Source organism: Podarcis melisellensis, assembly GCF_964234715.1.
Source record: "Podarcis melisellensis genome assembly, chromosome: 10".
In the NCBI taxonomy this organism is placed as follows: Eukaryota; Metazoa; Chordata; class Lepidosauria; order Squamata; family Lacertidae; genus Podarcis; species Podarcis melisellensis.
The window spans coordinates 26,678,017-26,705,836 of record NC_138542.1 but is presented as its reverse complement, the minus strand read 5'-3'; the positions used below and the strand labels follow the sequence as shown (position 1 = coordinate 26,705,836).

The following is a 27,820-nucleotide window of genomic DNA, read 5'->3' as shown; positions in this document are numbered from 1 at the left end:
TTTTTCATTTAAAAAGGAGAGTTGCCTTGCTGGCTGTTGCAAGATTTGACATCTTATCTAGGTTGCTAATACATTTAGTTATTAATACCATAGAACACTTTAAAAAAACACCCCCCCCCAATTTGCTATTAAACATTTATCTTGTTTTTGTCTTGGAGCCGAATTCTTCCTGGGAGAACGAAAATAGGCTTTATTCATTTTAGTTCTGCCTTGCACAGCCTTAGTTACACAAGTGGTCCCCTATGAGATCCTATCCTGATCTTTTTGAACTCAACAGAGGGAAATAAAACCACTTGATTTCAGTGAGAGGTCCTCTGGGGCTATTCAGCGAGGTGGGGATTGAAGGATCATCCTCTTACTGTGAACTGTTAATTTCTGGTTACGGTTGTATTTGTACACCAATGGATTTAGTTAAGAATTAAGGCGTCATCATTGCTGTTAATCTTTGCAAAATTTTAGGAATATCAATTTAAATATTTGCTGGATTCAAGCCAATTTGACTGCAGGCACCGTTTCCTCCTTTCCTTTAACAAAGATGTGGTCTTATACTCTGATCCATTAGGGGAAATCTGTGCATGGACATAAGCTGCTAGTGGAATTTCCTTTACCAGTTTGTGTGTGTGTGTGTGTGTGTGTGTGTGTGTGTGTGTGTGATGATTGTGGCTATGCATCTGTGCCACGACGCACATTCAGATGGGAAGCATCCCATGTCGTCCCTATTAGACCTGCCACATGTGAGTAGGGAAGCGGGTACCATCTTGTATCATAAGAGAGATAAGGATGTGCATCTCCAGCTAGTACTCTTCTGCTACCACACAGAGATCGCATACCGTGACAGTGGCAACAGTTGTGACTCAACACAGCTGCCAGCAAGCTGAGCGTGGGAAGTAATCGCCCTGTGTGGCCAAATGACACTGGTTCTGGTCTTGGCTGGCTGTGGGGGATGGCAGGATTTCCCGCCAAGAATTTATAATGGAAAGTTTTGCTTCAATGTATATTCATTTCTTTAAAAGCAATTACACACTGGCAGATTACAACAGAATCGTTTTTGCCCATGTCCATACCTTTTGCTTTTAAAACCTACAGTGATTAGTGCAGTTGACCTTGATCTCCACTCAGGCTCTGCCCCTCAGCTTGCCCCTGATAGGGCAATTTTGAACTCCCAACCAGGAAGGCGATTCGACGGTCAGACACCATAGTGGTTATTTTGTCCTTCAGGGGTCTGAGGGGCTGCCGCCCTGGGCCGCAACTGCCACGCATCTTCCCATGGCCATTGTGGTTGCATTTGTGAAAGTTTAAATGGAAGAGGAGATAAAAGTAAGACTGTGTACATAGCATGACTGATCAGATGCAAGTTCTATACAAAAAGAGTTAAAAGAAAATACAATTCAAACCTACCCCAAATATTGTAATGTCAAAAATACAGTTTTTTATGGTGGTTAGGCAGCTTTTGGTAATGTGAAGAAAAATAATCCCTCCCACCTCTAGGGGGAAATAATAATAATAATAATAATAATAATAATAATAATAATACCCCCCCCCGCCCATCTGGCTGAGTTTCCCCAGCCACTCTGGGAGCTTCCAATCGAGTGTTAAAAACAATACAGCATTAAATATTAAAAACTTCCCTAAACAGGGCTGCCGTCAGATGTCTTCTAAGGATAAGATAGCTACTTATTTCTTTCACATCTGAAGGGAGGGCGTTCCACAGGGAGGGCACCACTACCGTGAAGGCCCTCTGTCTGGTTCCCTGTAACCTTACTTCTCTCAATGAGAGAACCGCCAGAAGGCCCTCGGCGCTGGATCTCAGTGTCCGGGCTGAATGATGGGGGTGGAGACACACCTTCAGGTATACAGGACCGGGGGTGTTTAGGGCTTTAAAGGTCAGCACCAACACTTTGAATTGTGCTCGGAAACATACTGGGAGCCAATGCAGATCTCTCAGGACCGGTGTTATGTGGTCCTGGCGGCCACTCCCGGTCACCAGTCTAGCTGCCACATTCTGGATTAATTGCAGTTTCCGGGTCACCTTCAAAGGTAGCCCCATGTAGAGCGCATTGCAGTAGTCCAAGCGGGAGATAACTAGAGCATGCACCACTCTGGCAAGACAGTCCGCAGGCAGGTAGGGTCTCAGCCTGCATACAGGTAGAGCTGGTAGACAGCCGCCCTGGACACAGAATTAAACTGCGCCTCCATGGACAGCTGTGAGTCCAAAATGACTTCCAGGCTGCGCACCTGGTCCTTCAGGGGCACAGTTACCCCATTCAGGACCAGGGAGTCCCCCACACCCACCTGCCCCCTGCCCCCCCAAAACAGTACTTCTGTCTTGTCATGATTCAACCTCAATCTGTTGGCCGCCATCCATCCTCCAACTGCCTCCAGACACTCACACAGGACCTTCACTGCCTTCACTGGTTCTGATTTAAAAGAGAGGTAGAGCTGGGTGTCATCTGCATACTGATGAACACCCAGCCCAAACCCCCTGATGATCTCTCCTAGCGGCTTCATATAGATATTAAAAAGCATGGGGGAGAGGACGGAACCCTGAGGCACCCCACAAGTGAGAGCCCAGGGGTCTGAACACTCATCCCCCCCCCACTTTCTGAACACGGCCCAGGAGGAAGGAGCGGAACCACTGTATGACAGTGCCCCCAGCTCCCAGCCCCAGCATAAAAGAACAGTTTTCAGGACTTACCTATTGCCAAACAAGGTATTTATTGATACGAAAAGTATAGTGATTCATAGGAATTACTATTCCAAAAGTGAAAAGAGCACATTGTGACTTTAGGACTGTAGCCTTTTAATACTTAATGCTGGAAATGTAATTTCAGAGATTACCCCAGGCATAAAATATTATACATTCAGAATAAACACCACTGGGTGATTAGCTCCCATCCTGAAAGCAAATAAGTCATCTTGTCTTTTAATTAGCAATTGATCATATTTATGATTTAATAACTGCTCCTATGAGGGGGGAAAATTAGCTATCCTTACTATAATTCGATCTTTCCTTCCTTCTGGAAATACCCTCCTTAGGAAATTAAAAAGCATAGGTCAGTGCTTCATAAGGATTGCATTGTATTATTTGCTGACACTTCCCTTAGAAAGAAAAAGTGGATAACCCTCTACTCTTCTAGTCTCATTGACCACAATAGCTTTGTCCATAATGGATGACCCTACATAGCCGTAGAAACCTTATTAAAGTATATTTTAACGATTGCACCAGAGATGTGAGTGCCCTGCTAACAAATTGAAATGTCAGGTACGCTGTGACCCTCAAATAATATTAAAGCTCCCATTGAAATGCTTACCTGAGGTATTATGCTGTGACAATACATCAGTTCAGTTTCTGGTACTGTTAAAATTATTATGTGGAATGTTGCAGATTGAATCCTCTCACCAAAGGAGGGGTTTTTGTTGTTTTTGTTTTAAATAGACTGTTGTCAGAGAACCTTATGATGAACCCACTTCATTAACTCTGAGAACCATTTTGAGAAAGAGAAGGAGTGAAACGTTGATTGATACTCACTCAGGCATGTCATTTTGTAAAGAGAAAGAAGTAACATCCAAATCTGGATGAACAGCTCTTTCTCTTTTTGTTTTAAATGGATGATTTTATTACATAAGCCATAAGCTTCTCATACAAGACGTGGAAGCTTCCACTTTGTTCCCGGGTTGCCACAAAAGACTTTTTTCATCATTACTTTTAAACTGCTCCCCTGATGCTTTTATGTGGAGAGTGGGGCAGTTATTACTTCTCTGGCAATGCTACTTGCAATGAGAAATATCAATGAAAAACTCATGATCATAATCATAGCAGGCCCAAACCAAAATAACAATGATAAGCAATAATAATAAAAACAAAAAAAATGCATTTTTCTTCTTTAGCCCTGGCTCCTCTCTGAATCATTTTAATGCAAGAATGGCGACGGTATTCATGCATTCAGTCTGCCACAGTAATTGCAACTTAAATTAATATCTCATCTGTAGATTTACTCATAGGGTTAGAGGTATATAATGTGATCTATCCTGTGCCTTTTCAATATAAAGTTTAATAGAGGATAGAACTTCACTGCTTTCGCATAGAAAGGCATTGCTCTGACTTCAGCAGATTTTGTAGTGTGGTGTACTTTCATTTCGTAGTGCCATCTAGGAGGCTAGTCAAATCAAAGCCATGCTCTGTAGCTGTCACCGCATTTTCAAGAAGTGCCAGCACCTTCCATGCAGTGATAAATTATTACAAGAGTAAGATAAAACTGGAGTTTTATTTAGGTCACATTTACTTGCAAATTTTTTGCCACTCCGAAATGGAATGCTTCTAGGTGGCAGTGCCCCTGTGCTGTTTTCAATGGAGTAGATTAGTCTGAAGATTACTCTGGCAAGGGCCTCATATGCCCTATTCCTAGAGCTCAGGGTTCACAATCGCCCCTGATCCCGACACACACGGCTTAACTAGTATGACAGGAAAGTACCAGTAGAACACTTCAGTCTCCCAGGACATTCAATACAGGATCTCAAAGCAGCTGTCTTAGAATCATAGAATCATAGAGTTGGAAGAGACCACAAGGGCCATCGAGTCCAACCCCCTGCCAAGCAGGAAACACCATCAGAGCACTCCTGACATATGGTTGTCAAGCCTCTGCTTAAAGACCTCCAAAGAAGGAGACTCCACCACACTCCTTGGCAGCAAATTCCACTGTCGAACAGCTCTTACTGTCAGGAAGTCCTTCCTAATGTTTAGGAAATTCTTATTACAAAAGAATTTCAGAAATAGACTTGAAAGAGAAGTTGCTGAATTACAACTTACTACTAAACTAAACTGAAAACTATGGAGAGACCTGGTCTGAATAAAGATATTGGATTCTTGTCTCATTACATATGCTAAAGTTATTTTTGGTCATCTGCATACTATCCCTTGCTTTCTCCTGTAGGACTAATTGCAGTCGTCAAGTCGTCAACAGGTTTACCATACCCATTGAGTGAATCACCCATCTCCTACTACCCTTCTGAGAAAAACCCCACCCCCCATCCCACTATATATAAGGGTCTGGTGACTTCTGTTTCAGTGTATCTGAAGAAGTGTGCATGCACACAAAAGCTTATACCCAGAACAAACTTAGTTGGTCTCTAAGGTGCCACTGGACAATTTTTTATTTTTTAAAATTTATTTCAATCGCCCCTTTACCACTGTCAATATTTTTTGTTTCCACCTTGCAAAGCCTGCCCTGGGTTTAGAATTCCACTAGTTCCTTGATGAGAGGGCTGTGGAATGATAGAGCATGTGCCTTGATTGCAGAAGTTCTCATGTTCAATCCTCAACATCTCGGGTGGAGGTGGGAATGACTCTTGCCATCAGTTGATGCAGACAATCTTGAACTAGACACAGCTCAGAAAAGCTTCCTGTGCTGTGGGTCTTAGACAGAACACTTGCAACACAAATAATGTGCTGACATGAGTAACAGTACCATATGTCTCTAAACTGGGATTAGCCCAGTTAACAAGGTAAACAAGACACCTCTCTGTTCTCCTTTGGATGCCATACTTTGAGGAAGGGCTGTGGCTGAATGGCAGAACATCTGTCATCGTGAGGTTAAAATGGGGGCAGGGCAAGAGGCAAGCTCTTTGGAGGGAAAATGTGATATAGATTCAATAAATCTATGCATGCCCTTGGTGGTGGGTGGGTGGGGGGAAAGAAAGTGATGCCTTTCATCCTCACCTTTAAAATAAACATGGGGTTCATTTTCAAGGAAATGAAGACAAAAAACAAATAGGAGGTTTATCCCCCCCTCATCGCAACACACAGCTAAACTATAGTATGACGGGAAAGCTGCAGCCAATATATTACCATGAAGTGTGAGATGTCCTTGGATAGGGGAAGAACAGCGCTTGAAGAAACAATTGCCCCCACAGGAAATTTTGGCATACCTCAAAATATGTTATGCCTATTTGATGGAGACCATCAGCATATTCAACACGAGGCACCATAGAGTCATAAATCGGCAATTACTGGAGCAAATACTGACTTAGCAAAATTTCCGCTGGTGATTTGGAAGTGAAACTTCTCTGTCCAGCTTTGTTCCCTTGAGCTGTTCATTTTCTTGTTTTAATGATAATTATTGAATATCTATACTCGTTGGTAGACATTACCTTACAAATCCTGAACGCGCCATGTTATGGCGCCTTAAAGTGCTGATTCTCCCACCTCCCCCTCTGCTGAATTTGATATAGTATAATTGTCTTGGCTTGTTAAAACTGATTCAAAATGAAAAATAGAGACAAGCACTTGTTTAGAACACCTAAGGGATTTTAGCTGAGAAATGTAGTTTTTGGAACTTTGCTATTTGCAGTGTATGTGATTATTTTTTAACTTGGTACTGCAGAATCAGAACAGAGGTGGGAGGCCATTTTCTTTCTTCCTGGCTTGTGGGTTTCCTGAAGACAAAATGTGGGGAGAAAGGTTGAGGATGCATTAGTTGTCTCTAGCATGCTGCCTCCAGCATCTCTCAGGCTCTCTATTGCCTCCTCAGATAGTCCTGTCTACTGGGAACCAACAGGAGATAGCTGCCATTCATTCTTCTTATAGTTTATGTACCTGGATGGTTAGCAAATGTAAAGAGTCCATATCCTCCTCAGTAAGTTCTGAAATGGCATGCTTCACTACAAGAAAGTCTTTTTCAGTCTGACTTTGCTGTACCTGATTGGTGGGTTCTCTCCCCTCTGCCCTGAATAAGATGAGGCTGTTCCCCTCTTAAATGTGTTGCTTCTTTGGACATATTTTTGCTGTACAGTGGTACCTCTGGTGACGTACTTAATTCGTTCCGGAGGTCCGTTCTTAACCTGAAACTGTTCTTAACCTGAAGCACCACTTTAGCTAATGGGGCCGCCTCCTGCTGCTGCTGCTGCTGCTGCGTGATTTCTGGTCTCATCCTAAAGCAAAGTTCTTAACCCGAGGTACTATTTCTGGGTTAGTGGAGTCTGTAACCTGAAGCATATGTAACCTGAAGCGTATGGAACCCGAGGTACCACTGTATTGGAACTCATGGGTGATCTATGTGTCTTGGAGCCTCTGTTTAGGGCTGTACAGCCTAAATCGAGTGAATAGTTTTGCATATTTTGTTACACTACCTTTTCAAATTTCTTTCTTTTTAAAAATCTTGATAGAATCTCTTAATTAGAAACTGGGGTCTGACTGTGTGCTTTAACACCCCAATGTTTATCTTCTACATTCCAGTTCACTTGTCCATCCAGGCTGCATGCTTTAGTCCAGACAGCTGTCTCCAACTTGGTGCCCAGATCATCCCTGGACAATGGACACACTGGTTAGGGCTGAAGGGAGTTGTGGCACACCAGGTTGGAGAAGTCTGTGTTGTATGTGTAGAGGAAAACCTTAAAACATGTTGCAGTTTCCAAAAATAGACCAGAGGCAATCGTACTTCATCCAGCAGAGCCTTACCTGTGCTGAAGGCAAATGAGTATAATGGTCATAAATCCAAATACATTCAGGATTGGCACAGTCCATAAAAATCCAGTTGCAGCACTTAAAGGTAAAGGTAAAGGTACCCCTGCCCGTACGGGCCAGTCTTGACAGACTCTGGGGTTGTGCGCCCATCTCACTTAAGAGGCCAGGGGCCAGCGCTGTCCAGAGACACTTCCAGGTCACGTGGCCAGCGTGACATCGCTGCTCTGGCGAGCCAGAGCCGCACACGGAAACGCCGTTTACCTTCCCGCTGGTAAGCGGTCCCTATTTATCTACTTGCACCCGGAGGTGCTTTCGAACTGCTAGGTTGGCAGGCGCTGGGACCGAGCAGCGGGAGCGCACCCCGCCGCAGGGATTCGAACCGCCGACCTTTCGATCGGCAAGTCCTAGGCGCTGAGGCTTTAACCCACAGCGCCACCTGCGTCCCTCCGTTGCAGCACTTACAGAAACTTAACTCCTAATAAGACTAAAACTTAACACTAAGCATACTATGTACAGAACACTATACCAGAAGAAAGAGAAATAGAAAGTAAAACCCACACTCCTTCTTGCCTATATTTATAGTCAGCATGACCTTAATTGAGAACTAGTTCAAACCAGCTTCCCAGAAGGTATAACCCAAACAGTCATGACCCTTCTGCCTGGTTCTCTCACACAGAGAAGCTTCAAGTAGCTTATAGAATCCTCTTGTATTAATTGGAATAGGAAAGATCTCCACACATCAGATCAATACTTTCTGCACTAAGAAGTCCAGACTGACAGTCTGGTATGGTATCTAGATCACAGTTGTGTCTGTCAGAGTTGCTCCTTCCAAAGTAATGAATGCACAGAGCTTGGGATTCACCCCAGGGTGCACTGAGGGGGTGGTAGCTGGAAAATTGGAGGGAAGCATAGCATGCTGACTCAGGTGAGATCTGATCCAGAAGAGCACTTCTTAACTCTTTCCCAAGGCTCCCAAGGGATGGCCAAAACTGAAATGCCTGATGGCTCCTTCTATACATTAAATTCAGGAGACCAATAGAAAGGTAGCTTAAGTCTCTACTCCCTCCTTGGAAAGTCAACAAAGTCTAAACCAAAGGACTGCATTTAGCTTGACTCCCTCCCCCCCCCCATTTTAGAAGGGATTAGGCTTGGAATTCATTGTTCTGCTTTAATTGCAGGAATAATTATTATGGAGCAAGACTTGTTGGGATTTCCTCCTTTTAAAGTTTTTATTTTCAGAATAACGAATGCCAATCAATAGGTAAGCAAATCAATAAGAGTTAAAACTTGAAGACAGGGGAAAATAGAGATAGCAGAAGAATGTCTTGAGATAATCCCCCTCCTTATTTCATAGCCAATATAAGCAGAATAATGAAAAGATTCTCCAGAGGGAAGGAAGTGGGTTTTGTTTTGTTTTACTTTCTAGGCCAGTACGGTGCTGTTTATCTCTTTTTAAATCATCTTTCACTATAAAGATAGGGAATCAGTTCTGTTGACAAGATTCGGGCTTGGAATTGTCTCATAGCATACGCATTCATTGCAAGGACCTCATTTTTCCCAGTCTTTGTATGATTTCACCTTGGCATGCAACAAAAATGTCAATATTTTAATATATGTATGGCTCAGGCCTTACTAGGTGCGCCATAGCCAAGTTAAGTCATATAGCCTAAATTTTGTGTCTTGCATTCAGCCGCTCTGTATAGAGGGAGAAAGAATATTGAGTGTGTCCTGGAATGCTGAAAGAGCACACTATTTAAGATACAAGACAAGAACAGTATTGTCTCATTGAAGCAAAAATGGAGGAGCAAGAGAAAAGTCCTGACTCCACCCACAGCCTGGTGCAAAGGGGTTTTGGATTCCACCCTTTGTCTAGTTCCAGCAAGTGACTAAACTATATAATAGCAATAGCCACATAGAGTCCACTTACAATGCAAAATAATTGCTTGTGGAGAGTGAGAGATTAATGAATGTGTCTGACATGATCAAAGGTCATCAGATCAGACCAGGAAATTCTGTTGTGATCATACAGGGTGGACATACAGGATGGGGCTTACACAGGGACGTTTAACCCCAGTACATTGAAAATCATGTAAGTAATGTGCTATAGTATTATGTGCTATACTCCTGTATAGTTGGGTTTCTTAAAAATAGGCTTACAACAAGTGTTTGGAGTATATAGCTATGGCTATTTGACTAATATAGAGGATTTTATATGACAATTGTATTTGGTTGCCCTGTTTCCCATGGATCAAAGCTGATAGAAAATTGCACCTGTAATGATAAAAAGTCAGTATATATACTTTATTCTAACTGTACTCTTTTCCAAATTAGTTATTATCACTATTAATTAATTGCTGGTTAGATAATTAATGTCCCACAGGATTATTATTGGTGTTTATCGGCTTAAGGAGATTATCAGAAGAGATCATAAAGAAAAAAGAGAAAATATACGAACAAGATGAGATGTGGAAACAGCAAGATAAGACTGGATAGAATTATGAACTTTGTTTGGACTGATTTGGACATTAACGCAGTAGCAAGAAGATGATCAGAATCCCCCTTCGGATCTTGAAATATGGGTCCCCTCAACAAAATTTAAAATTCGGCTTTGTAATTCGGAATTTATGTGATGTGATTTGATTTGATTTGATTGGTCGGTTAATAAAAATTATTTTTTTAAAAAGATAATTAATGTCCCATAATCCCAAACTGCTGGTAATGAATGGTTTCATGGGAATCAGTGCTTAATGAAAGCTACTCTACCTATCCCTTGGTAGTTTGTGTAGGCAACCATTTTACTGTCTATTTCAAAGGCACTAAAACTCAATTATTGTGAATATTAACAAAGCCTTTAAGTGGGGTAAAATGTACAACACTTTTTCTGGTGATATACTGCTGTTCCTTTGGGGAAGGTATTAATTTATAATTTTGACTGACAACCAGAAGTATACCTTAAAACTGCTAAACAGGCTGAGCCAGAAGATGTAGTGGTGTGTGTGTGTGTGTGTGTGTGTGTGTCTGCTTTTAGCTCCTTGGGGGAGGGGGTTGTTCTTTCAAATTTAGCCACATCCAACACCTGAACTTTATTTATTGATTTATCATCCTCCTCCTCCTCCTCATCGTCATCACTTTTAATTTGTATACCGCCTTTCTATCTCACAATACTCAAGGCGGTTTACAAGCTGATTTTAGATGACCTTCAAGAGAAGTGTGAACTATTAGTTCAACCTGATGAGGCTGTTTCCTAGTACAGTCAAACCTCTTATGTCTGCCTCTACTTGCATCCATTTTGCCCAACATGCGTGTCAAACCCGGAAGTAACCAGCGGGTTTGCCACCATTCGCACATGCGCAGAAGTGGGCAATCGCCACCTGCGCACAACGGTGCCTCTCCCAGAGACCCATTTCGACCTCCAGACGGACCTCCGGAAGAGATTATGGTCGCAGGTAGAGGTTCCACTGTATATAAATCCCAAAGAATCTCCTGTTGTAACTCACTCATTCCATTGCTTAGATGAGCTTTGCAAGTTGCTGAACAAACCTGCAAAGAGAACATTCAGTTTTGTCCTTTGTTCTTGCAAGCTGCAGCATTTCTTGTAAAACCTGGTGAGGAACTTGTTTTAGATGATGATTGCCATGCGTGCGTGCGTGTGTGCATACACTCCCCTCCTCCCAATGTTATAAAAAGCATTGCCAAGTGAACATGGACATTGTGGTATGTTTGGCTGGTGGCACTTCTTCAGTAATGTCCCAGGTCACTGTCAGGAGTTCAGCCTACACTTGAGTAGGACCCTGGCAGAGACACATGCCCAACTGGCATGTTCTCTCCCTCCTGGTCAATTGTTCGGGAGCTTCAAAATCTTTCTTTAGCCCAAACATCGCAGCGACCGATGCCAGCTGACACCAGCACACTTATGGATCTGCAGAGTTTGCGCATCATGCATAACAGACCTCAGTAACTCAGCATTTTGGCTAATCTACTTTTACGTATAAACACACACGGAGCACTGCAACATGGCTCCCTCTCTCTCTAGCATCAGACAGCAAAAAGAGAAAAAGAACAAAGGACAACAGTCCCACTTCATGGAACACAGTAACACAAACATCCTGTCTCCGCCACTTCCCACTCTGTGGAATCAAAACATATACCATCATGTGATAGACAACAACCCCATGACTGCAGTCATGGAGCAGGAATTCTAACAGTCACTTCAGGACACACCTCACGGGTAGCAGCCTAGGAGTCGCTATGTAGTGGCTGCCTCCACCCATGCCTGGTAACATTAGTAAGCCAAGCATACTCGTCTGGGCAGTGTCACCAGCATAGTTGCTTCCATTGCCCATGTTGCTAGTTCTACCAACAGCAGTTCACACATGGACTGGGTCTCTGGTGTTGCTGTTGCCAGATCAGTTTACTAATACACAAGTCTGTGCTTGTTGATATGCCATCCTTTCATGTGTGTTCATGGGGGTTGGGGAGACAATAATCTTTTGACTAAAAGGGAATGCTTTTAGGACTCCAGTGAGCCACTGTTGCAATACCTCATTAAAATTAATCACCAGTTACTTTCCACCAAATGAATCCTGCCCTGCTCGTAGGATATTTGTTCTCATGACTGTCCTAGGGAGATTATTCCTTGCTTCTCTTCGGTAATGATAAGCTGCGTCTTCTGATCTCGAGCCTAAATGTATCAATAGACAGCTTATACTCATATGATCTTTCACCCCTTTCTCTTTTAATCCAAATTGCTTTGTGTGAATAAAAATGTGCACAGTTGCATATTAAGGCTTGCTGAGCTGAACTTGCACTATACCTCCATCCAGAGATGTGCACCTATTTATATTAAGTAAACGGCCCCGTCATTTGTCTTCCAGAGGCGCTTCTCCTTTCATTTATGGTCACTCTTGATTAATTTTGGCTGAATATATCCATCCCGTTGCACTTTTAGCTTCCGCCAAAGAGAAATCTGAAGGCAGTGTTTGAAAAGGAAGCCCTGTGTACAAGCAGATGGTAAAACCTCGGATGAAATTAAAAATCAAAATTAGTAAAATTAAAAACCATTCTTCACTGTCAGAGGAAAATTGTAGGGTCATCACACAGCGGAGCTGGTCTGTGCGTTCCTTTGGGCATTCCTGCTTTCACTCAAACACATTTTGGGCCACCAAAGTATATTTCTTTAATTTACAATGAAGGTCTACCATCTGTGAACATTTGGACTTCATCTTGCTGTATTGGTTGGGCAAATGGTACAAAGTCTGTTTTAATTGTGCCTGGTTTAAGTACCAGACCAATGAACAGACAGTTCTGGGTGCAATTTCCCATCTAGTTCAACGCAGTACACTTTAGCATAAGCTTGTACTTGTACCATTTTATTTGTTCTTATTTATGTCCAGTAAACTAGTCAGATTGATGAGGTTCTGTGCTACTGGCAATCAATTTATTAAGGATTCGGTCAAAAGCACCACATTCAGGCAGCGTTCATACCTCTTTGCAAAAACAGCCAGCAATACAGAGCCTGCCACCCTGTTTTCCATGTTGGTGGCAGAGGAAACAACAGGTAATTAATCAAAAAAAGGCTTAACCTGACATGGGTTAAATGTGCCTTATCAGTTAATTTGAATGAAGATCTCCAGAGTTAAAAATGCAAGCACCTCATCATAGCATCCAGTACAATTTGCCGAACAGATGCAGTCGCCCATGACAGCTGGTTAGTCAGCCTCTACTTAAAAATGTCAAATTAAGCACATCACACAATTTACCTAGGCAACTTGTTCCTTCTCGCTTTCTTAAGATGGAAACGGTCTATCACACAGACAAGATAAATCTGCTCTCGTACACGGAAGGCCCATTTGATAATTCACTTCATTAGTGGATGCAACTCTCGGTTTGAATTGGAGAGTTGAGACTATGAAGTTCTTCGCTCTAGCCCTCTGCCCGTGAACTAGACTATGTCACTGCTACAGGTACCCTCTTCCTTTTTCCTGCTGAAACACGAGAAGGGCAGCTGCCACCACAAGCCACATTACAGAGCAAGAGCACTGAGGAGGCTAAGACCCCTGGGGAATGTACTTGCCCTGGGCCTTGGCCCATGTTCACCCTGAAGTTGATGTTGTCTTATGAGCACTAAAAGAGGATTTCTTTTCATTGGCTCCAGTGTTTGGCAAGGCCTTGGGCAACGTCACTCCCTGCTTTCCTCTCCATCACTGCCCATTTGCTTGATCTCTGTCTCTGGGCCCAGTCTGAAACTGCTGTCCGAAAGGAGAAGGGGAGGGGAGACTGCTATATATTTCCCATGCACTTGTCACTGCTTTCAGGCTTGAAGAAGGCAGGGGAAGAAACAGAGGAATAGCATATCTAAGAACTTTGCAGTTTCAGCTGTGCCCAGGGCTGCAACCCCAACCCAGGTTGCCACTAATAGATTAGGGCAATGGGTTTTTTTCTGGGGGTATGCAGGGGTACGCATATCCCCCAAACATTTTGTGAATCTTTGTACTTTTGTCCATTTACGGTACTTATTTTCCCTGTTTTGAACTATAAAATGGTGATTATCTTGTGTCATTGGGGGGGAAGCACTGGATTAGGGAAAGTTATAGTCAGTTGGGAATAAAACTAGAGGCCTCATAGCTTAGAGGTGTTTCTTGTGACATCACTGGAAGCATAATGAGACCCAAAGTTCAGAACAAGCGTGAATTTAAAACAAGCTAAATTGGGCCCAATTTGAAGTTATCTGGGATAGGAAGGTCTAATTTAAGCTAAGTCCAAGAAGCTTCCTAGTCACTGTTTTAAACTGCACAGTGTGGCAGTTACTATCGCTTGGGGCAGAACTACACTCATGGTTCACGGCTATTTCCGAAAAACAATAAATATATAGACTCATATGTTGATCTTGGCCTTTTTTATTGGTTTTTTTGGGGGGGGGGGCGTTGAATGAATACAAAGGAAGTATTAGAAGTGCAAGGTTATATATCTATATGTTGTCTGTTAATCTAATATAAATTCAAAGAAAGAAAATTTAACTTGCATTTCTCTTGTAATGGTGGAAAGGAGGGAACATTCTTTAGGGTTGAGATTCTCTATCTAATAATGTTTGAGAGCTAGTGTGATCTTGTGGTTACACTGTTGGGCTAGGACCTTGCAGACCAGAGTTCAAATCCCTGCTCAGCCATAAAGCTCATGCCTCATCTTACTGTCTAGCGTACCTCAGTGCTGTTGTGAGCTGGGAGAACCATGTGCTCTACCTTGGTCTCCTCAGAAGAAAGCTGGAGTAGAAACACAACAGTAAATTAAATATTTCTACTTACACTTAGGAAAAACCTAAAGTAACTCCAAAATCTATCCATCCCCTCCCCCCTTCCAATATCAAACCAATTATCTTAATGCGCTTCGTGTAAAAGGTAGTGCTCAGCTCATTTTAATGCAATACTAAACATATTTTGAATCCATCTTGGTGAAATGCTTTAATTAACTAAACCATTTCTTTCTGGACCCCTGTGTACTTGGTGCAAATTAATGGCACTCAGCATGCCCATTCTCTCAGCCTTACTGAAGCTCGCAGCCGCTGAATCCTATCTCCCATTCCACACACCTTCCATTTGCACAAATGATTAACTACCTTAAGAACTCGTTCTGCCCCTCCCCCAATGGATTTGAATGCTCTTATGTACTATAAAGCAAAAGGCGGTCGGAATGCAGCGGCGCACACTATTTCCAATTGATTCAGTGATTCCATTCCAATCATGCTAGTTCTAAGTATTCGTGCCATATTGGCTACGGACAAAAGGCATATTTATTTGTCATACCAAAAAAGTAGGAGATAAGAGAACAAGTGTATCTGTAGCTGCACTACCAAATAAATTAGAGTCGCTGTGAAATCTTGTCTAGTTTTGCAGTTCAAGGGGAAATCCTCATATTTGGCTCCTTGTTTTGATAGGACATGTTAAGAAGCGATCTGCAGAATACTGTGGAGCGCATCCTTCTGAATATTAATGAGGAACAGAAAGTGTAACAGAGACATTTTTTTTAAAAAAAAATATGAATGTACATTCTAGCCATTGGAGATTTTGTCTGAAGATTTTGCTTGGGGAGTTAAAAACAAAACAAAACCCTAATTGTCCTGCTTTTGTTTCACCCTATTCAGGTGCTTTCCCATAACGGAATAGAGATTTGGTTCTTTTTCAGCAAAGTAATTCTGTTCATCATTTCTTTTCCTTTTCCTTTTTGCAAGATGGAAGCATGTAAAAAAGAGCAAAAGAAATGAAATTACACTTTAAGATCATCTTCTTACATATTTCAATTTCAACCCGTCATTCACTCCCATCCAACTTCACCAATACTCCATTTAAAAAGTTCAGGTGGTGGTAAAGACGGCTCCCAAACGCTGTCATTGCTGCCAACCTCCTGCACTGAGCATGGAAACATCCAGGGTTGCCAAGAACCATGGGAAATGAAATCCCCACGGTTACTATTATCCACAACACTGCCGTGAGCATGCTCCTAAGCAGCTAGGGATGGACATATCTGCCAATTTCAGTTTCTCTCAAAAAATTTCCTATCTTCAGTTCAGTATAGACTCAGCTACATTAGTAAAGAAAATTAGTTTTATATGCGTTATAACACCGTGACACCAGGTGGTGCTGTGGAGTTCCATCTTTCGCCAACGTGATTTTCCACTTCGAGGTTTACAACATGTTTTCCTGATATGCTTTTTTTTTAATGTGTCTAGATCCAGCCTTTGTTACTTCATCAGCTTGTGGGTGCTTTTGCACCCACAAAAAAATTGTCAGCATTTTAATGCACTTTTATAAACTTTTATCATCTAAACCTCTTACTTGCCTTTTCTCTAAACTGAAAAGTCCCAAAGGTTCCACAGAAAAGGTGAGGAAGTGGTGGCATAAAAGGTGTCTATAAAATTATGCATTGCCTGGAGAAAGTGCAGGGAGCAGGGGTGACGCGCGAGGAGACATTTGGATTGGGGTCGGCTCTTCTGCTCACACACCCTCTAGAGACACCCTCACACAATCTTGTGAATGCCTGAATAGAACTCATTAACGAAGGTGACTGGCTGGATGGCATTTGTATTTCTTTGGTTGATAATATGATATAAAAACAGTCAACTATAAACCAGAGTGCTTTTCCTTTTTTAAGCAACTGAAAGCTAAGACAGAAAAACTTGTCACTGTGGTGTGCAGGGGAAAATCCCAAAGAGCTTTCGGAATGAATGGCAGAGTTCAAAACAAATAACAAGAAAGGTCTTCAAATATGTTGCCTAAAAACTTAAGGGCTTCTCCCCTATATTCATGTGAGGTTGATTAAACAAGAAGCCTTGAAACTCCGCTTGGTTCTCATTAATGTCATTGACACAGAGTTGATTGGGCTCAACGGTAGCTCCATTTATGTAGACAAAAGCGCAGTTGTAATTAGCTTGGGGTTTTTCCATGACCAATTCATATTCAGTACAGTGGTACCTCAGGTTAAGAACTTAATTTGTTCTGGAGGTCCATTCTTAACTTGAAACTGTTCTTAACCTGAGGTATCACTTTAGCTAATGGGGCCTCGCCACGCCGCCGCCACACGATTTCTGTTCTCATCCTGAAGCAAAGTTCTTAACCCAAGGTACTATTTCTGCGTTAGCGGAGTCTGTAACCTGAAGCGTCTGCAACCTGAAGGTACCACTGTACTGGCTTCAGGCTCTCGATGTTACCATGAACAAGTTCCTAGCAGTGACCAGGTATGTTGGGAACCATGGGGGCCACATTTCCTGTAAGTTCCGGGGGGCCTGGCCACTGTAGAACACAGAGGAGCCTGGGAACACATAGAGCTTCCCATGGCTTCCCCATTATCCAGCAATTCATATGGGTGGTGGCAGTGAAAACCCATGCTAAGCATTGGATGTAGCTTTCACTTCACTAACTGTACTGTGTAGCAGCAGTTCTTTGCTGCCTGAACAAGTGGCCAGCCTGGTGGGAAGATGCCACAGAGCCTCCTTCCCAACCCTGGGGTTGCTACTACTTACCTGGATGGAGAGGGGCAAAGCAGGGTGGCACCGAGGTTTGGACTGAATGGCTACACTGACAAAGCCAATCTGGTGTTTCTGCCAGTGCACCCACACAGCCCTGACCTCACCACTGCCCAGCCGTAGCCCTGAACCCTCCCAGAAACCAGCAACAGTGGTGTCAAAAGGGTGGCTCCATTGCGCTGCCCCACCACTCTGGCTGCTCCTTCCTACCTATGTTTCTTGTTCCCTCCAGTGCTGACTGATCTTCCCTCCCCAGACTTATGGATAGGTCTCTTCCTCAGCTGCTCTGGAAGAATGAAGGAACCTAGCAGGGACACAGCAAAGTGCTGCTCAGTACAGTTTGCTTCTTTGAATGAGTGTATGGCAGTGAGGATGCTCTTGCTAGGAGGGCTGGGTAACCCAAAGTGAAAATGGGCACTTGGAAAGACTAGTAGCTGCTGCATGCGTTGGCAGCTGGCGGGGAGGATGGAAGCATGATCACAGACTGCTGGTAATCTTCATCGCTCATGCTCCCTTTAATAATGTGTGAACTGGCCCTTACAGATCCGCTTTGAGTGCCAAAATGCCGAAGCCAGTAGCGTGTAGAAAATCGCCACACAGATGAACTCGTTTAAAGCTCAGGGGTGTGAAGATACATGGTTGTAGAAAACAGAAAAGTCAGCTGAGGGCAAAAGCATAGGTCAGGTTATTTTATTTGCTGCAGCACTGCCCTTAAAGAAAAATTAAAGAACGTAGTCTTCCTTTCAAGCGACACATAACACATTCCTCTTTCCCTTTTATGAAAAAAAATATCTGGCAAAGGTATAACTTTCAAGTGACGATTGTAGCCTGACCTGATTGATTTGGATAATAGACTTTAGAAGTCTTTCTGTGATAGATGATTCCTTAAATCTTTATCCTTTCCTTGACAAGAAATGCCAGACGGTTGCCAATCAATAATCAGTCACTTTGAATATAGCCATTCACTGAACCGGTAGCAGCACTGCCATTCCTTTACTAATAGCTATGGCTATTGAGGTTTCAGTTCTAAAGTCTCCAAAGCTTTATGAAACCAGTGTTAGTACTGTGAATGATTTCCACAGTGAACACCAGGCTAGCCAACATTTTATGCATGAGCCGAAGAAATGATGATGGCGAGAAGACAAAGATTGCTTTGCAACACTCGACCCTTTTTACATTATTATTATTATTATTATTATTATTATTATTATTATTATTATTATTATTATTAATTTATTGCTGCTATGAATTAATATGGATTTCCTTTTGGAACATGCTGCCTGCAGTAATATTTGGGAGAGAATCTTTTTGATGATGATTGCTATATATTAACCACCTTCCATTTATGTCCCAAGGCTTTGTACAAAATATAACAACAACTAAAACACTGTTACAGAACTAAGAGAATATGAGTTTTAAAACAATAAAGAATGGACACATGTGTCCATCCAGTGGGTAAATAATAATAATAATAATAATAATAATAATAATAATAAATATTTATTTATTTATACCAGCCACTCTGGGTGGCTCCCAACAGAATTAAAAGCACAATAAAACAACAAACATTAAAAACTTCCCTAAACAGGGCTGCTTTCAGATGTCTTCTCAAAGTCAGATAGTTGTTTATTTCTTTGACAACTGATGGGAGGACGTTCCACAGGGAGGATACCACTGCCGAGAAGGCCCTCTGCCTGGTTCCCTGTAACCCCACTTCTTGCAGGGAGGGAACCGCCAGAAGGCCCTCAGAGCTGGACTTCAATGTCCAGGCTGAAAGATGGGGGTGGAGACGTGCCTTCAGGGAAAACTTGATGGAACAAAAATGTATTCAATTGTTTCCTGAAAGTGCAGATAGTGTGTGCCCTTTTTGTATCTCGACAGCGATGCTGTTCCACAGAACAAGGGCAGCCACACCGATATATTTGAAATTCTAAGGAAAAACTTGCTTGAGGAACACAGTGACCAATTAGGTATATAAGGGGTCCCACTCCTGGAGCCGCACTTCGGCAGAATATGCAAAAGTATGCCCCGCACCCTGTTCTACCCTCTTCTGGGTCCAAAAGGACCCATGTGTCACTAGACACATATCAGTCGGACATGCCTAAAATGGTTGCCGGCTGTATTACACTCCACGATACTGAGTGTGGCATGTCATGGGACAATAGAAAAGGGATAGGAATAAACATTTTCATCTCTTTCTCTGACCATGCTCTAGGAGATAATAAGGACATAAATTGAAGTTAACCAACACGGAGCCCTTTGTCATTTGACATAAGACCCCTTCCTTTTTTCCTTTTTTCTTGAAAAAAAGGCATCCTAATAATACTCAGAGTCCCTTCCCCCTGAGCAAGTCCCTGGCAGATGCTTTATTGTTGTCTGTTGTTTTTCCTCTGGGGCTGTACATTAGGTTAAAATATCACAAATAGCTGCTATTAAAGTGTGAATCACAGCAGCTGTAATTTTTCATGACAGCCAAAGGAAATGTGACATGTTGAGGAAGCCCCTGCCACTGATACTAACGCTCAGATCTTCAGGCAAGTGTTTAATGACATACTCAGTATGCTGTGCAAACTTCCCTATCTACCCAACAAAAGGTTACTGCTAGAGTGCTATAAATATTTGGAAATGTCACTACACAATGGCGAAGGAGGGCTCTTTATTGCTTGATGAGTAAAGACAAGGTGACAACTGGATTCCTTCCCTGTTGCCATCCCGTCCTTTTCAGCTTAGTTTTATATATCATATAATTTTATTGATCGATTTGTTAACATTTATGGGTCACCCGTAAATCAGTGCTCTTTGGGTGATGAAAAAATTAAAACAATTGAAAACACAAATCGAATAAGACACTAAACAAATAACAATAGATAAGGGGGTGTGAATCATACAAAACAAAACAGCTGTATCAGAGAAGAGATTAACAGTCAAGTAATCTAGTGTTGTGGGACGCGGGTGGCACTGTGGGTTAAACCACAGAGCCTAGGACTTGCCATTCAGAAGGTCAGTGGTTTGAATCCCTGCAACGGGGTGAGCTCTTGTTGCTCGGTCCCAGCTCCTGCCAACCTAGCAGTTGGAAGCACCTCAAAGTGCAAGTAGATAAATAGGTACCGCTCCGGTGGGAAGGTAAACGGCGTTTCTGTGCGCTGCTCTGGTTCGCCAGAAGCAGCTTAGTCATGCAGGCCGCATGACCCGGAAGCTGTATGCCGGCTCCCTCGGCCAATAAAGCAAGATGAGTGCCGCAACCCCAGAGTCGGCCACGACTGGACCTAATGGTCAGGGGTCCATTTACCTTTAATCTAGTGTTAAGAGTTTGGTGGAGGGGCAGGCTCACCATAGATATTGTAAAGAACTAGAATTTGAGTGCCAATTTATATTACTTAAATGGGCAACAGCAACATGCCAGCTAACAGAATATTTGGAGACATTCAAAGCAAAGCGGCTTATACCAAAATGCACTTCTGACATTATGAGCCAAATATATATTCATTTGTCACAAAATGCAATCTAACAATTAAATAGATGGCACACTTTATAATTAAGTGTATGTACATTTGCACAAAAGACAGAATCCAGTGAACTATTACAGCATTATTAAGTAAAACTGAGCCATACTATGCAGAAGGAAGCAGTAGTGTCCTTTGAAAAAACCCACAAAAAACCACCAGATAACTCCCAGAAGGATGATGCTCTACTTTCAACTAAGCTCAAGAGACAAGGATTGGCAGACATTTGAGAATTGCTGTCTGAAATAACTTCATTGGAATCTGCGATGCAAGGACCTTGCCTGGGAACCGTAATAAAAGATAATGACTGAAGCTGAAGCAGCTTTAAACAAACATTCAAAAGGTACTTACTGAAGCAGACAAGAGTCTTCAGGTGTTTGAAGACAAGGAACTAAAAAATGGATGATCTAAAGAACATAGAAAGAAATCCTAACACAAGACTGAAACACCCCTGGAAATGACAGATAGGAGACAGATATACTAAGGCTTTGCTTTGAGGCAAAGAAAGAACTGGGAATATATATAGAGAGAAAATGCACCAACAGTTTGTGTTGCTTAGACTGTGAAATATTTGTGCTTTGCATATAGCTTCTATAGTTGGCCTAACTTATTTTGGATAGCTGCTGCTCTGATGAAAATGGCACAATTAATGTAAGCTATGTCACAAACCTACACAGGATTTAGGCTAGAAGGTTGCAAACTGATGTGTGGGTGTGTGAGATGAACTCCATATTAGTCCAACTCAATGGGAAGACTCCAGCGTTGATGATTTGAGATCCGTGCCTTTGTCAATGTCACATTAAGACACACTTTTATGACTATGTATTGTCTGGTGCTGTGGGTTAAACCACAGAGCCTAGGACTTGCTGATCAGAAGGTTGGCGGTTCGAATCCCCGCAACAGGGTGAGCTCCCGTTGCTCGGTCCCTGCTCCTGCCAACCTAGCAGTTCGAAAGCACCTCAAAGTGCAAGTAGATAAATAGGTACCACTCCAGGGGGAAGGTAAACGGCGTTTCTGTGCGCTGCTCTGGTTCACCAGAAGTGGCTTAGTCATGCTGGCCACATGACCCGGAAGCTGTACACCGGCTCCCTCGGCCAATAAAGTGAGATGAGCGCTGCAATCCCAGAGTCAGCCACGACTGGACCTAATGGTCAGGGGTCCCTTTACCTTTACTTATTGTCCTTCAAAAAGAGAGAACTTATTAAGCTGCTCCCACTAGTTGTAAAGAGAACACAAGACGGCATGGCAGAAGCATCCTCATTTCCACATTTCTTTTGTTCCATTGCTCCTCTGGTCAAACAAGTTTTGAAGGCTTTTGAAGCACAACTAAATCAGAAGTGATGGTGGGATGTTTGCACACCATAAGCAATGATGTCTCTATGATGCTGACAACAATCTGAAAAATGACCCTCTGTCTCCAGCTGTAGTTGGTTTCAGGATTAAGTGGGCAGTTAGCTTCACAGTTTATCCTTTGTCTCTAGCAACCCTAGAATGGAACGAATGGAAGTTGCAAACATCAGAAATGTGTGTATGTTTGTATATGACTGTTTTCCTAGTTCTGGTGAGGGTGGCTAAGAGAAGTTTTACAGAAAGAAATTTTGCTTTTACTTGTGCTAAGAATTACTGAAATTTCTGGAGAATGCGTCTTGATGCATACATAGGTGTTCATCCTGTACATAAACAGGTTATTGTCAAGACACAATTTATCTTCAGATGGCTCTGCTTTTCCATCCAAAGGAAACTAGCTAGCCTGGACCAGGGTTGATCACTGAGGTCAGCACTTAAAATGAGAGGTGATAAACCAACAGAAGATGATCTGGGGTAACAATAGCAACATCCTCAACCAGCTGGAAGCTTCATGGAAAAAATTGACCTCAACACAGAGAGAAGACGTTGGAAGGGAAAGAAGAACAAAGATGTTGCTGCTTAAAGGAATAATCAGTTCCCAAGCTCCCAGTTTCACGTCTAATACTAAAATCAATGGCAGCTCATATTTCATTGATTTTAAACCCAACAAAGATAGATTTGATCATGTATGTCCCTGTGGATTACAGTTACTGCTATGTTTGCCAATATGTTTCTTTATAGGCCACTCTCTCTGTTGCCACAGTTCATTAGTGTTGGCTAGCTATGATTTATTCAAGGCTGCCAATTAGCAGCTATTTTGCAGAGTTTCAAGAAAGGACGCTGGCTCTCAACAGAGGGTATAGCTGTAGTATTCCTGTCCTCTGGTATACAGAAAATGTATCTTAGGCTGAAATGAATGACATCAAAGGAATGTTTGAGAATGGACTCCGAAATGGTAAATCCCTTTTATGAATGTTGTATTGTTAGAGATTAATGGTGACTTTGAATGGCCTGTTAAGCAAAGAAGAGGATTTGCAATAGCCATGAAATGATGTCTCATAGGAACATAGAAATCTGCCTTATATCAGGTCAGATAATTTGTCCATCCAGCTCAGGATTGTCTTTTTTTAAAACAGGGTCTCTGGCCAGAGTTCTTTTCTGTCACCTGCTCCCTGATCTCTTTTAACCGGACATTCCAAGGATTGGAAACTGGGAGCTTCTGCCAAACATGTGCTGTACCATTGAGTTATGATTCTTCCCTTTGCTTGCAGTAGGACATACCATATTTTTCGTCCTATAGGGCACACCGGCGCATAGGACGCACCTCGTTGTTTTTTTGGGGGGGGTAATGAATAAAAAAAAATTATTTCCCCCCCAGCCGCTGCTGCCGCCCCAAGCCTTGCGCACACCTGCCCGAAGCACAGGGAGCCTTCCGGAGGGCGCCCCGTGCTTTGGGCTGCAGGCTGCTGCCCGCAAGCCTTGTGAGCCCGTGGGAACTCCCGCCGGGCTTGCAAGGCTTGCGGATAGCTTCCTGAAGCCTGGAGAGCGAGAGGGGTTGGTGCACACCGACCCCTCTCGCTCTCCAGGCTTCAGTGAAAGCCTGCATTCGCCCCATAGGACGCACACACATTTCCCCTTCATTTTTGGAGGGGAAAAAGTGCGCCCTATGGGGCGAAAAAATGCGGTAATATCATTTCTCTGCTTTAGCTGTAGCTGGATGATTCAACCAGTTCTTTTTAGGGATTGATCTGGCAATTCCAGTTCTGATTCTAATTTTTCCAACCAGTTCTCCATATTTCAGCAGCAATTTGCAGTTTTTAAAAAAATCCTCATAAAAATTCTTAGTAGTATTTTTTCCTAATAAACACTTTTTGTATGCAATTCTGACTACAGTGGTACCTCGGGTTAAGTACTTAATTCGTTCCGGAGGTCCGTTTTTAATGTGAAACTGTTCTTAACCTGAAGCACCACTTTAGCTAATGGGGCCTCCTGCTGCTGCTGCGCCACCGGAGCACAATTTCTGTTCTCATCCTAAAGCAAAGTTCTTAACCTGAGGTACTATTTCTGGGTTAGCGGAGTCTGTAACCTGAAGTGTGTGTAACCTGAAGCGTATGTAACCCGAGGTGCCACTGTAATGTATACCTTTTTGCAAGCAACGTCTCCTAACACAACACATTATTCTATGTTATTTTAAGATTTATATTGATTTTTATACACATTCCCCCTCTAATGTATGCATATTCCAAAATTCAGATAAGTGCAAATTTTTGAAAGATGACTATATTTTTTTTTTTGTTTCTCATATTGTTTCAGAAGCTGTGAATTTGATAGATTCAGCTTTAAATGTGAACTGAATCAAATTTCTCTCCCACCCCCATTACAAATATTACCTGCCATCTGCACAAGTCAAGGAGCATGGCCAGAACTGACACACGCAGAAGTATAGGGAACTGGCACCTTTGAAAGTGGGAAATACCTTACATATTCAAAAAGCAAACTTTCCCCAGATGCAAGTATGTATTGTGTTTTTGACTTTTAAGTCAGAAAAAATGTGCACCCAGTATCAGAATTTTTTTGGGGGGGACACACACCCATGATGGTCTTTAAATTGGAAACTGAGTTTGGGGTGGGTTTCATTGGCAAATGATAGAATGAGATTGTGTCATATATTCAGCAGGCATCTGCATTAGCTTAAAGTAAACGCCTATGAAAAAGTTATATTGCCCTACATTTTATTTTATCCCAAATCTATAAGGTAATCAGCATTGCCAGCCCAATCCTGAGCAGTAATTAAAGTGCTCCCCTGAGATGATTTTTTTTTTTAGAAAAACACACACACACATTGGACAAGCAAACCCGTGAATGTTCAGTGAAGAGGCAATGAATAATGTACTTCCCCAGTATATGTAAGAGAGTAATATTTAAGTATAGGTAATTAAATAAAAAAATGTTTCAGACCCCTGAGGAATGATGGTAAGAAGATACCACTTATGCCAAGTGTGACAAAAAGTGATTACAGAGTCTAAATGAGCTCCAAGTACTAAAAATGTGTCATTTCCAAACTATGGCATAAACCTCTTTAATTTAATATGGAAGACCAATGTAATTACTTCTACAAATGGGCAATTTCTTTGGCTTTCTCAGTCCATTATGTTGACACTAGGTTTCTCAATCTCTTTTTTTTAGTTTTCTACACATGAATAAAATAACACTCCAGAATCACATTGCTATTCCATGCTGATACAATGTGGGGAGTGCTGGTCTATTCTTTTGAGGCAGGGATGAGGAAACCGGGGCCCTCCAGGTATCATCACATTCTTATCTCCCATCTACCAGCTAGCACAACCAGTGCTCAGGGGTGATATGAGTTGTAGTCTGGAAGCCCATATTTGACCTATCTCTACTCAAAGGACTGTCTTGTACATTCCATTCATGCAGTACAATCTTGCGGGTGAATAGGGAAAGGGCATAAGTGTCCCTGGACTCCTTTTTCACCAAAATAGTCCACTCGGATATTAAAGAAGCTCATCACTCACTAGTCCATAACTCAGGTCCTCAGGCCAACACAAGTGCCTTCATTGTTAAAATACAGTGAAAAGCTTCTCCATAATTTTACTATTCAACTATAGAACGCTTTTTGGAATGCTCTCCAAAGCGACGCCCAAATTGCCATTAAGTACTTAGACCGTCCGGTGCCTAGCCGCTTTACAAAACCAAAAATGGCTTCCCCTTTCTGTTATTATTTTAATAAGAAAAACTTCCACTAATAAAACGCAAGTGATAAAAAACTCAATCAGTTTTATATATACACACTGTAACCTCAAATAAAATGTAGATCAAATGGAGATAATTGAGTTCACGTAGGTCCTGAGACATATAAAGGCTGTGAGTTGCTCAGTGCTTTTATGTTAATTAAATTATTAACTCATTAGAGAAGCTTGACACATAAAAAGGATCATTATTGTACAGATACACTCACTCATACAGATAGCCAGTCGACACATGGCAAGTACTTTCTGAAACTGCTTTACCAATAGTTCAGTGTCTTTGATCTCAACACTGTACATAGTATTTGAAAATACAGTACAAGAGAAAAAGGACTCAGAATAGTCATTTTGTCCTTTGTTAATAGATTTTCTGGGCAATTAAGGTGTTATCCTCTGCCTCGTACACTTTGTAGTCTCTTTGTTTTCTTTCGTAGTCTCTTTGTATTTCATTCCGATAAATAGTCTTTGATTATTATTTTTGAGTCTATTCTAGGTTAAATTGTTAGAATAAGTTGCTATATAAGACTTGGGTGACAAGAATAATGAACAGAGAATTTTCCAGTATATCTTCTCTGTGTTAAATATGTTGTTGTTTAGTCGTTTAGTCATGTCCACTCTTCGTGACCCCATGGACCAGAGCACGCCAGGCACTCCTGTCTTCCACTGCCTCCCGCAGTTTGTCAAACTCATGTTGGTAGCTTCGAGAACACTGTCCAACCATCTTGTCCTTCTGGTGGTTCCCTCATTGCGAGAAGTGAGGTTACAGGGAACCAGACAGAGGGCCTGCTCGGTAGTGGCACTCAACCTATGGAACACCCTCCCTTCAGATGTGAAGGAAATAAGCAGCTATCCTATCTTTAAAAGACATCTGAAGGCTGTCTTCCCTGTTCAGGGAAGTTTTTAATATTTAATGCTGTACTGTTTTTAACACTTGATTGGGAGTCGCCCAGAGTGGCTGGGGAAACTCAGCCAGATGGGTGGGGTATAAATAATAAATTATTATAATTATAATTATAATTATAATTATAATAATAATTATTATTATTATTATTATTATTATTATGTACATGGGTTCAGAAAACAACTCAATTCATTTAAACTGAAGTAAGGAACTGATATCAATGTAATGTTAAAACCCTAACTCTACAAAACAAACCCATTTTTTGAAGTCACAAGAACAGGTTAATTACTGTTTCGCTAAGCATGGGCAAAGTTGTTAGAGGCATGCTAAGTTTTCTGGAAAGTTAGGGTTCAGGGAGGAATTCTCAATGGCTGTGGCAATAGCCCTGGAAAACTGTGAAGCAGCTACACAGGGAGATTCAAAGGAACTCTCAGTTGTAAAACCGCTGACTTGCAACTTAGCAAGAAGTTCAGTCCTGACACCTGTAGCATTACCAAGATGATGGTGGATTTCTTTGTTTTTATCCCACTACAGGTGGGATACCAGGATGCATGTATTATCATTATCAACACTCATTTGTGGATGGTTAATGGGTTTATTGCACTTTTTGTACTTCATTTTCTTCTGCGTTCACCGTTTACATCCCCCCCCACTTGTGCGTATATACCTGCCAACATAGGATAACACTTCATTTATCTGATGAAATGAACTGTAGTCTATGACAGCTTATGTTAATCTTCGTTGCGTGTCGAGGTCCCCAATCCACCCCCCAAATAACTCAAAAGGCACACTTAATTTTTGTTTAAGGTTTTTGGCATAATTTTGGCC

At 42.0% G+C, this 27,820-nt stretch overlaps 1 long non-coding RNA gene across 1 annotated transcript in view; it reads left to right on the top strand.

Moving 5' to 3' along the window:
- Positions 1–1,191: 1,191 nt before the first annotated feature.
- LOC309379671 overlaps positions 1,192–27,820 on the top strand; it is a 111,497-nt gene continuing 84,868 nt past the window's right edge. The window contains exon 1 of the long non-coding RNA XR_014172582.1: positions 1,192–1,317. This is a non-coding gene — a long non-coding RNA (uncharacterized lncRNA). The remainder of the gene's footprint in view (positions 1,318–27,820) is intronic.